Raw genomic sequence first — 12,861 nt, forward strand, 5'->3', positions numbered from 1 at the left:
ACACGAGTGAGGAATCCATAGAAGCAGAAGAATGAAGTGGAAAATCAAAGTGTGAGTGCCTGCGAAAGCATAAAAGAAGCAAAGAGGACATTATATGAAGAGGCTTTTATTTGTTATTTATGTTAATCACTTTTGCATCAATTCAAATAGAGTGTGTCTCCGCCCATGATGCCAAACACAACTAGTAGTACACTGTAAAAACTAAAGGAGCCTCAAGTATCCTGTTGGATCCTCAAGGAACTTCAAAATGTAATTTTGGTGCCTCAAAGCTCTTTTTCCTATAGTAGGGTTACTGGAGGAGCATTGACAATCTTTGAGGTTCTTGCTGGAACTTACGGGATCCTTTAAGCACTTTGTATTTACTTCAGAGGTTCTGGAGTCACCTTTTCATTACCATGAGACCTCGAAGTGCTTTGGGGGAAAATAGAGGAACTTAAATGCGATAAAAGGGTTATTGGAAGATCTTTTAACATTTAAGTGGTTCCTGGAAGATCTCTAATGTTAAAGCCAGCATCTGGAGGAACCCAATGGTTCAGTGAGGCCAGAATTAGATTATTATTCTATTATTATAATTATTATCCTATTATTATTATTATTATTATTATAGGCTACTTAAGTTTGATTCAGTATACATACCCAGGTGAAAAAGACGTTCTATTAAATGTATTAAAAATGTACTTGAGTGTGTTTTTAGTAGACCTACAATACAAATATACTTTAATGCATTTTTATTATTATTATTATAGGCAAGTTTGATTCAGTATACATACCCAGGTGAAAAAGATGTACTATTAAATGTATTAAAAATGTACTTCAGTGTGTTTTTAGTAGACCTACAATACAAATATACTTTAATGCATTTTTAATACATTTAACAGTAACCTAGTCTTTTTCACTTGGGTAGCTTACATATATTTAGTATAGGCCTATTTTATTAAGTAATTTAAACCTTAAACAACAACACTAAATAATAATAATAATATATGAAGAAGAAGAAGCAGGAGGAGAAAGGTGTTATTCTGTCACGAAACTGCTGCTATTCCTCTGCTGTCGTCGCTTCAGTGATGCTCGCGCGCAACAAAGCTCAGCTGATCGACGTCATCGGTTTGAAAGTAACGGCTCCTCTCATCAAAGCTTCCGCCGTTTATTCGGCTCTCCATTACAAGGTTTGTAAACTCGCCAAATAAATATAAATACAGAGTCTACTCACTATATATTTAAACACACATATAAATAAACTAAATTTATTATACATTACTACGTTTTTACAGTGTTTAGGCTACCACTCGTTTATTGCACAGTATATCTGGTATGAAGGTTTTAGCCGCGATGCTAACTACGTTGATCTTATGAACAAATGGAAATGATTGACTTATTGTCTTAGATTGATTTAGTCATTCAATTCAACATATTTTGTACAACTGTGTCTTCAAATTGCTGATATAGCCTAACTAATTTAGAAAATTCTCTGATTCTTGGCGTTTGTTATGAATAACAAAAACAGGTTATAGTTTGCTCTGTTTTTGTTTAGCCTAACTTAACTTTACTTACTACAGGTGCCCTCATTCTCTCAAATACCATTTTAAAGCCATTTACTGGTCAATAAATATTATGTTGTGAATAATCAGCTTTGTTCTTTTGTTTCCCCAGAACAAATAATCTGAACATTTCAGTGGCAACATTGAATTACAGTAAGTTACCTGCACCACATGCAGTACTTTATTACTATGAACTTTCTCTGTGTGAAATTGTATTGTTTGACTGTGTACTTGTGTTTTTTAAATCAGTTATTCTCTGAAAATCTTTTCTCATGATCTCAAATCTCATTCATGTAAAATATCCCAGGTTTGGTTCACAAATAATGCTATGCATTTTTTCTTATATCTTTATCATTTGCATTTGAATATAAGACATTTTAACTCTGAATTATAACTTCAAGTTTAGTCTTTCGACAAAAAAAAAAAAGGAAAAAGCTATTAGGCTTCAGAAGACTTACAACACAACCCATAACACATTTGAACTCATTGATTATTTTTAGTATCTTTTCTGGGACATTTTTGGAGCTTAACCATTTTTACATAAATTGTTGCATTGAATTGAACTAGACAAGAGTACATAAAATGGTTTCATGAATGATTTACACATTTGTTTTCTGCTTGTGTTTCATGCAGTGTAAGCGACCGGTGACTGGGGTTGCATTATGACTGAGATCTGCTTTTGGGGTCCACAGACAGAAAGTCAAACAGGTTTGGAACGTCACAAGGCTGAGGAAATTATTTAAGTTTCACAACTATCACTTTAATAACATTACTAACAGTAAATGTTGTACTTTGCAGGGATCTCGGTAAGCTGAAATACAAGTTTGAACAAGAATAAAAATCCTCCTGTAGACCTGAAAATCATTGAAGTGCCTGGACCATCCACCAGAAAATAGGAAAAACAAACGGAAAACGATGCTGTACCTTTTCACTTTTCTAACTCATTAAGTACCTCACACCAACTTGGTCCCATAGTGACATTTTTGACCACAAACGAAATTGCTGATCGTGAATTCATATTGAAATGACTGAATTCACCAGTGAACATTCACAGAACAACAGATCATTTTACTGCACCTTAATACTGTTTCCAGGTCGAAGCCTCTACTTCCTCTATCTTGTTTCATGAGAATACTCAACAACCATTTATAAACACTGTTGATTCAAGTCACACATTTAAGCTTTTCAAAAGCCACAGTGTACATTACAGTCTCCAGTCTAACGGCATCCCAGACTTAAACATTTTATGATTCAAAATAGCTGAATAACTAACCATCAGAGATTTCAGTATAGAGATTAAGGTTACAGCACAATCAGTGTATATTAGCACTGTTGTTTGTTTTTGGCATCTGATAGAGCTTTTGGACTTGGTAACAGTGATGTCAGACTAACCATCGTACTGAAACACAAATGTTTTAAAGTTAAGTATGATGGACATTTTTTAATTAGTTCAAATGTAATTTTTTTACATTGATTTATTTCATGGAACATATGTGTTTCCATGCATTTTGTTGAGATGTCTTTTCTTGTTTATCTATTGTATATACATGGTTGATTATGTTGCTTATGTATTATACTATTTTTTTGTGTATTCATTGATATTAAGCTATAGTTAGCTTTTTTCCCCATGTGCATGGAAGTGTATGTATAAAAATGAATATCAAATATGTAATAAACAATTCTTATTTTGTATTTGGTTCAATTTGTTTATTATAATAGAAGTCAAAGGTAACCATAGTAACAACATGAAATTAAATATAAAAAAAAAATGAAATTTGGTTCCTGGAGGCACCCAAAGTGGTTCCACACAGAGCCTAATATAAGAGTTCCTCAGGAAACCTGTGTGGTTCCTCAGAGAACCGCCCCTTTTTAAAGGGTGCCTAGAGGATCTACAGACGGTTCCGCCGGTGTGGCAAAGTGAAGAACCCCAAAAGGTTCCTCCAGGCACCTTTTATTTTTACAGTGTAGAGTGTGTTGTATCCATCCCATATTCAGTTAATAAATACTTTCTTTTAAAGAAATGCCTTCACATAAACTGCTTCTATGGTGTAATTTTTTATTTACTTATTTATTTATGACGTAAGGTGCGTTCAAGTCACTTTGGATGGAGCAAGATGGCGGTGTACCTTCACTTAATTTTTTACCTCATACTTCTACAAAATGAAGAACAAAGAATGTGCATCAGGTGTGTTTTGTTTTTTTGTGATTTATGAAAATTTTCTCTCAGTTAGATAGAGGCATAGCATCCATCGATTCCACCATGCTACTTCTCACTGACATGCCACCTATACTCGGAAAATCCCAAGTTTCTCACTCATAAACATGACTTTGTGTAGTTTTTTTAGTAACTTCTGTGTTCATGTGCATTTAACTCATAAATACAGTCTTTCTGACATGACTTGAACACACCAAAAGACTCAATGAAATTGATACAATCTTTGCTTTCAAAAGGTGATTTACTCATTTTCAATCTCTAATGTAGACATCAGTGTTTAGATCCGAACAATGTGCTTTCATCATGGTTCAATTATTTTAATATTTTCAATACTAGGGCTGGGATGGTATGGATTTTTTCTTACCGCGGTTGAAAAGCAAGAAATTACCGCGGTATTGCGGTAAACCGCTTTAAACCTCAACCCCCCCTCCCCACTCTCCCCACGTTTTTTTTTTCTGCGACGTCACGGCTGGAACAAACAAAGTGTGGCAATGATAATCTCAGGTAGTGTTTATGTGCTTTATTTAATGTTAAAAGCATGCAATGTGACTTTGAATATCGTTTAGTGCTCCACTTTGAGGCTGTAAAAGCAACAGTGGATAATTCACCTCAGATCTTGAAATTAAACAAATGGAAATAAGAACGTTCAAACTGTGAACATACAAGTGTATTCTTTCTTTGACAAAGATTGTTTTAGTAACTCAGTAGCCTATGTATTTTTAATAATGTTTAAATGGTGTAATATTTGTAAATTTGATTATGTAGCTGCTTATCCATTTTCTTGCAAGTGCCGTCAAGATTACTCTCTGGTGCTGTGAGTGTGCACTTGCCGCGACTCCGCGAGGGTTGACAAACGCGGTCTTCACGTGAGAGAATTGTTAAATAAGCACGTGCAATTAAAAGCTGAGGTCCTGCTTTTCGGGCTTCAAATTATAGGCTATAAGACATTTGCAATATAATTGGGAGTCTGCACTGGGTGTTTATTTTGAAATTGACTTAAAAAAAAAAAAAAAAAAACTTTTTTTTGTATTTACTTGGCTTGGACGCGGCGTCCGTTGAAAATAGACTAGGCGCCTATCTTTAGCGAAGCGGCGCGGAGAGACGCTTCTGAAACGCGTGGCGTCGTGGCTGGTGAAAACAGCATTGACTAGAGTGGGCGCGATCAGCTCCGGCAGCCGCGTGTCATGGAACATTGCGCTGCCCAACTTGCGAAAGGTCGGATTTGCTCCCTTTTGATAATAAGTTTTGTTTAGAAAACCTTGAATCCATGTAAGACACAATGTTATCAGACACATGTCATTAGAATCAATGAATCCTGTCATTAAACACAACGTGAAGACATGTGAAGGCCAGTGTTTATTTAAAAAATAAAAAAAAATTTGCGGTGATGACGGTGACTAGCTCAGACCCGCGGTAGGTGTCACGTGACCGCGGTATTGCGGTAATGCGGTAACCGTCCCAGCCCTATTCAATACTCAAATAAAAACATTGTGACACATAAAAGACTATTGCATAGGCTTATAGATGACAACTGCTTTCTCTGGGTCAGCGACATCGCAAACTGAACGCTCAAGTGATCGTTTGCTCATGTTAAAGGATTAATTGAAATCTGAATTGTTGAAATTTAGAAATAAGATCACGTGTGTTTTCGTGATTTTTTTTAACGATTTAATGTGACTCTGCACTAGGGCTGTTGGAAAGAATTCCGAAATTCGAATATAATTCGAATATTTAAAAAATCAATACTATTCGAATGCTGAAATTCCTATTCGAATATTGCTTTATGTATATTTAAAAAAAAATTATGCAATCTTTCTCGCTTACACGCATGTGAAAATGAAATGCTTTTGTTTCGTCTGATGAACAATAACGTTTTTGAATCGTAACACAATTGTGCACGTTATCCACGCTGTATCATAACAATACAAAAATCGCGGAGAGCAATGTCTCCACGGAAACGGAGATCACCACTCCTGACAATTTGATTCCCAGTCCACACTACAACGTGAAACGGAGTTTTCAAATGTATCCACTTCGGAGTGCGTTTACAAAAAAGCTTTGTTTTCATTAATAAAAACGCTGTCTCATTGTGTACGGAAGGCCAAAACGGAGAGAAAAATATACATTTTCAAACGAAAACGTTTACCAGCTGTCCGCCAAAAGGCGATAACAGACAAACTGACACGGTTTATCTGTGAAGATATGAGACCAATCAACATCACGCATTTGCATTGGCGATCCATAAGACTGTGTAATGTCGTATATATTAATAATAGGATGAATTTGAGCATTTAATATTCGAATATTATTAGGAATATATAAGGAATGGAATTCGAATAGTATAATAGAGGAAGATTGACAGCCCTACTCTGCACCAAAATGCTAAACACAGAACAGCCAATGTCAAGACATTCCTCCCATCATGACATATTGTAGAGTTCCCTGCGTGTGTAGGTTTGCAGATGAAAGGATTGCTTGCATCTCCCAAACGATGCCTAGATCTTGTGTCCAATCAGAAAACTAGGCTTTGTTTTCTAACAGATAAATGGTTGAATAGATCAATCCACTGCTTGGACAAGTCTGAAGCTACACAGAGCAGCATTTTTATACTTCATTCTTTTGATAATGCCTGCACCATAACTATATGTTTCTTAGAAAATATATCTTGTTCGGTTCGAAGCACATCTTTTTTTCTTTTACTTTATATTATACACTTTTTTGTGTAACAAAATAAGTTTCTTTCTGTAAGAAGGTCATTTATACGATAATGTAATTTTTCACACAAAGCATTGAGTCTTCAAGTAGAAAGCCTATAAATGTAGGGCTAAGGTGACCTGTGATGCATTCTGACAAAAAAAGAAAACATTTTCCTTGTGATTTTCCCAGCAATGTTGTCAATAATCGCATTGTTTCAGCCATTCATTGTTTCACTAGCCATTTTCTTCAGAGAAGCCTTCAAAGTGTGACAACAATTGTATTGTTTTTGTTGCTATTCTTCATATTCTTTGATTTCAGGCTTTGCATAAACCATTTTTCTGCCGTGCCTATAAAAACTATAAATTTTTCTGTGGATCATTTGTCCAGACTGTAAATAGGGAAAGATTTTTTGGTGGGTTTCTGATGTGTGCATTCTATGCCATGCCCTTCATCAAGAGAGAAGAAACAACATCTCAAGCCATCATGGTTTTCTAATTGTATGGAATCCATTTTAAACAGTAGGGAGTTTATGTGAATTATTACTTGGATACATTCTGTCTTTTCAATAGAGAGGGTTATTGAGCTGATTGAAATTTTACAGATTTAATTATTTTAAAGACTGATGTTCACATTAGGTTAAGTTTAAGGGTGGGTTAAAGTGTAAGGGAAGGGTTAATTACAGAAATTGATTACACCTGTAATTACGTGCACGTATTTTGTAAATGATAATTACAAAAAAAATTGCATTGTATCAAATGATTCATTTAAATACAAATACATAGTAGTTAAATCAACTTAATTGAAAGTGTGAACAAAATTTCAGACAGTAATTTTCACTCATGTGTGACTTTACTTTGCTGAATCTTTAATTCGGCAAGTGACATCCAGTTTTCACTTCAGAAATACATACGTTTTGCATTATTCCAGTTTTGTTGGTTCATTTAGTCCATTGTAACTTTTGGCAGTCCACTCAAATAATGAAGTATAATGCATGTGATCCAAACTTTTGCTTTCGGTTCATTAAAGGTTGTTTTTCATGTTTTTCAAAGAAGTCTCTTATGCTGCATTTATTTGATAAAATATATTTAAATATTCTTCCAATTTAAAATAGCTAGTTCTATTTCTATAGTTTAGTATTTTTAAAACGTAATTCATTCTTGTAATGGTATAGTTGAATTTTCAGCATCATTACGCCAGTCTTCAGTGTCACATCAGTGATCATTCTGATACGCTCAAGATACATTTCTTATTATTTCAAATCAATGCTGAGAACAGTTGTGCTGCTTATTATTTTTGTGAAAATTATAATACTCTTTTTTTCAGGTTTATTTGATGAATAGAAAGTTCAAATGAAGATTAATTATTTTAAACAGAAATCTTTTGTAACATTATCATTGTCTTCAGTGTCACTTCTGATCAATGTAATACATCCTTGCTGAATAAATAAATAAATAAATAAATAAATAAATAAATAAATAAATAAATAAATAAATAATAATCTTACTGACGTCAAACTTTGGAACTGTATTGTAAACTTTTCCATAGAATCATAATAATAAATGATGATACATTTGTGGAAAATATCATTTGAAAGTAACTTCCAAACTAACTAAATTTTCCATATACTGCATCACTTTGGAACTGTCCGCATGCTGCTAGGAAAATACATGCAGTCTCACTCCTTTGTAGTTTTTTCTTTTCTTTCTTTTTTTTCTCTTTCAATTTACCATGCCATACAATCCATTATGCACATTTAGCACAAATTCAAGTTAATATGTAAGATTGTAGACTCAGGGCATATTTATCAGTTCCTTGAATATGACAAGACATGTAATTATGACTAGTAATGCGTAAACATATTTTCACTATTTTATAATCTTATTAAGAGATTAGAGCTGGAAAATGGCTTAACCACAGCTGTCTGTTTAGGGCCGATGGGCTAGGGCCTAAGCGGACGACAGATTTTCTTATATTTTTGCCCTTGTTGCTATTTAGCCCGTCTTTAGCACTGAAAGAAAAGTGCTGTCTTGCTTGCCCCTTTGACAGTAATCTGTCATGACATGCTGAAGTTTTCTATGTCTAATGGGTTAAGGTTAGATCCAATACCTTTCCTCCAGAGCGCTTCAATATGTGGGCATATGCATCAGCGATGTATGCAAAAATAAATGCACATACATTTCAAACCAATCATGCTAGAAAGCAATGCCTGCATACCAAGCACGATGGTACTGGAAAAGATTTACAATGGTGACATGAACGTTTTTGGATGGAGCCACCTGAAAAAAAAAATATATATATATATATTTTTTTTAATTAAATATATATATATATATATATATATATATATATATATATATATATATATATATATATATATATATATATATATATATATATATATTTTCCATGGGAAAGTTCCATAACAAATGTAATAATTTAATTTATTAATATTAATTGAATTAGCTTCATTTTTAAAATCCAACTATATGTTGTTATACAGTAATAAATACGTATTATTTCGTCTACTGTATACTACACCCAAATTCAAATCCAATAAAAGCTGAACAAATGTTGTAATGTTTCAGAAATTATTCCATTAAAAGGGCATTTTGTTCTGCTTCCAACACCATTTTATTGCAGCAGAGGTAATATGTGTATATAGTGAGCCTCTTCAGATGCAAAAAAGGAATAGGCATATTAAACCACCAAAACATGCACAAACAGACTCAAACAGACACAAGCACATAAAAGTCTCATCATCTTATTTCACTCTTAGAATTAGCCAGCAAACAGAGGGAGTGATGAGAACGATCACATTTGAGACATGAGCCTCAGGGGGAAAGGAGAAAAGAGAATGGGAAGCGGGAGGAGAGGGAGCGAGAGAATCAGCAGCCCGCTAAGACATATGGAGTTAGTACGCGAGCGCCGGGAAGCTAGAATTATCACCGTCACATAATCCACGTCTGTTTTATTGTGTTCTCTAAAGTCGGCGTGCACTTATTAAAAAGCAAGCAAACAGCAGTGCATTATTGCTGTTTTCTTAAGTCTGTCGAACAGTATGTCAAAACGCACTGCGCCACTGTAGCAAGCTAATACACAATCAGTTTAATACACCGGACGAGCTAATGGTACTATTTTTCTTTTAACTCTGCTCGCTGTTGAGCTATTAAGACCCCTGAAAGAAAAAGACTTTTGCAAATTGTGCACTATTTTAAGGGGAAATTCACAGGCTAGAATATCTAATGCATCTCCTTTTGAACACATAAGCGCACCCATTTGTTTTGGCCAGGGAAAGGGGCAATTTAACAAGTGAGCAAGCTATCTGCAGGACTTGGGTCACTGGCCCGAAATTGATTGTTTCCTACTGCTTTCCAACCTGATTAATGTTAGTTTATTTTAGAGGAGGAGGGAATGGGAAGCTGGGTAGGACCATCAGCGACGATGACGACTTTGAGTTGGGCAGGACCAGTGGTGACAAAGAAGACTGAAGAAGATTGGGCTGGATCACCACAGAAGGAAAAGGTTTGTGGGTGGGGACAAGAGTTGGAAGTGGCTCTGCCGAATCCCAGTCTACGGCCCGTTCCCAAGTTGGTGCCTAAGCACTCGCGGTCTTCCTCTGAGTCCGCACTTTCAATGGGACAAATGGGACACCCTACGGTCTCACGGACTTAACGGACACGCGCACGCGGCAGCCATTGTAAGTCCACAAGACCGAAAGTGCATATGAAGTGTGCCATTTGGGACAGGGCCTATCAGTGACTCTTTATCATCCAGCTCCAGTAAAACTCACAGGCACAGATGTAAAAACTGGCTCACACACCTGGTCAGACTGGCTCAAGCTTTGTTTCTGGGATGAAAGAGGCTACAGGCTCTGGCTCAGATACAGGGTCTGTGGCGGGCTTTTGCTGGGTCTCAGTCTGCGGTGGGCTCTGGCTCTTTATCCGTGGTGGGTGTGGTAACTGGATCAGTGGTGGCCGTAATGGACACAATCAACAAGGGATTCGTACATTCCAGACACCGCAGAATGGCTTCTATTGCATTCGTCTACTCATGTCTCAATCAGGAAGTTGTGTCCAAGTATGGCTGCACACTTCGACTGCTACATCATCAAGAGCAGTTAAAGGTTGTCTCAATTTGAAGGGTCCTTAGAAGACAGCCTTTGTTTAGTGTCCTTCATTCTGCATATTTTGAAGAATGCATCAAGTGTATTCCTTGGCATCCTCCAATCACCCACAATCCTTTACATGCATTCCAATTCACAAAAAAAAAAGATTTGGCATAAAATTAGTCGGCACTAAATTCATTACAGTATGTATTCTTTATGTACTGAGAGTATAACAATATATCGTGTCACAATAGATTGCAATGCAAAAATGAGACAATATGTTTCGTGGATAGTGACAATATTTATTGTGTATAGTTCACCCAAAATAAAATGCTTTAGTATTAGTGCCAGTACTACATTAAACTACTATATATAATGTTGAATATAATGTATAATAATGCAATGGGGGAATATTTGTGGGTCCTGGTAATGCCAAATGTCTTATGTTACCAGTAAAAAGTGGCTACATTATTTTAATGATATACTCTGTAACAGAGTGCAAGGCATATTTCATTTAAATAATTCAGTATTTTCAGCTTCAGAATCATGAATATTTTTATTCTGGTGTCACCATTGTCCTGTGCATTGGGTTATCAGTACCAAGTCCAAGCCTATTCATATACACCCACAATGTAATATCTAATTTAGCATTTTAATCAATAGTACATTTTTTGTTTACCTTTTTATCATATGTCTTGGAGTATCGCAATAATATCGTATTGTGAGTTCAGTATCGTGAAATGTATCGAATCGTGAAATGAGGGTATCGTTACACCCTTATTCTGTACTGTATTTTCTTTATAAATTTGGAAAAATAAAATAAAACCAACCGAAATAAAGTAGTTTAAGTTTACTAAAATTACTAAAACAGAAATAAATGAAAGTTAAATCGAAATATTAAAAAAACTAATGATAAAAGCACATAAAATGACTAAAGCTAAAATGAAAATTGAAAATACAAGAATAAATACTAATTCAAAATATTACTAAATACTATATTATTGTGTAAATAACCTAAAATGGTCTGTTATTCACTAACCAACATGTAATGATTAGACATCTGTGAACATATTCTTTCTGTATTTCAATGTTGAAAAGGCTTGCAGTGGTTCATATTGGCTAGAGTGCTGATAACTTTGAACAAAATCACATTTTGAGCCCAAGAGAGTCCTTGTTTGTTCAAAAGAGTGAAAGAATTGGGATTTAGTGGGAGAATAGTAGAGCATTTGTGGAGAAATGAAGACAGATGGAGATGGTGGAAAAAAGGTCAGCCACCTGCAGTTTCCCCCTCGCTGATTCCTCATCACGCTGCGCCTCACGCTCAGCTCTAATCAGCCGTGAGCATGACTCATACAGGTGACAATCACTACACATCTCCCTAGCATGCTGCCCACCAACACACACAGTTCACACTCCACTGTGACATGATCTTTCCAGATTAATGGACTGGAGATTCATTACACCAATATTTGCCGGGTGTCACACCTTCGCTAACTTTGATAGATGGATACTAAACCACAATCGCCTGTAACTGGTATTTGTGTGACGGGATTGTCAAGGAAAATTGCTTTAGTCTATTTAAGAAGATCTGTGCCCCTCACTCCATTTAGTAGTGTTTTTTTACTCTTAATGTAGGTCTATAGCACATGCACCTCAACAAAAGTGACTGTGAGAGCTGAGTGCTGTGGGGTAGAGACCTTGCAGATCAGTGAATTAAGTGTTTTAATTAAAACATAGCACATCTGTCACAACCACTGGACCAATTAGCATAATGGCTTACAGACTATAAAAAAAGAAGGGGAGGTTGTTGAATTCTAATTTAGCCTGTGCTTGCAGATCAGAAAAGAGTCTTTTAAAAGGTCTGCAGCCAAAAAGGCAGAGCTAAAAATTATATTCATATAGTATTAGACACATTAGCCTGCCACCGAAAAAAAAAAGGATTGTAAATACATACATAAAAAAAAATAATAATAATAAAAAATAAACACTTCTACTATGCATCATGTGAGCCAATTTCTATTATGGAAACATTGAGACTTGATATATACGAAATAGCTGGAGGTTTCTATGGGTCAATATATCACAGGAAATGTAACACTGCATTTTATGAGTGGTTGACATCTAAACGAGACCTTTGCATGATAAATGTTCACACCTTCGTGTGATGTCAGAGCGTATTTTATCTTTCAGCCAATCGATATGATTATTCATACAGTATATCTTATTGTTTCCAATATTGTGGCAGTGTTTTCACAGGGAGGTCAACCTAACGTCTTCACCTGATTTGGCTGCTTATTAAACAGCTA

General features: G+C 35.4%; 1 long non-coding RNA gene across 1 annotated transcript; it reads left to right on the top strand.

Annotated features, from left to right (window-relative positions):
* The first annotated feature begins 1,118 nt into the window (after positions 1-1,118).
* On the top strand, positions 1,119-2,417 carry LOC308700751. Its single transcript, XR_014031348.1, has 4 exons — positions 1,119-1,166; positions 1,651-1,691; positions 2,172-2,246; positions 2,337-2,417. It is a non-coding gene; the product is annotated as an uncharacterized lncRNA (long non-coding RNA).
* The last annotated feature ends 10,444 nt before the right edge of the window (positions 2,418-12,861 follow it).

Source organism: Scardinius erythrophthalmus (assembly GCF_964197995.2).
Source record: "Scardinius erythrophthalmus genome assembly, chromosome: 13".
Classification (NCBI taxonomy): domain Eukaryota; kingdom Metazoa; phylum Chordata; class Actinopteri; order Cypriniformes; family Leuciscidae; genus Scardinius; species Scardinius erythrophthalmus.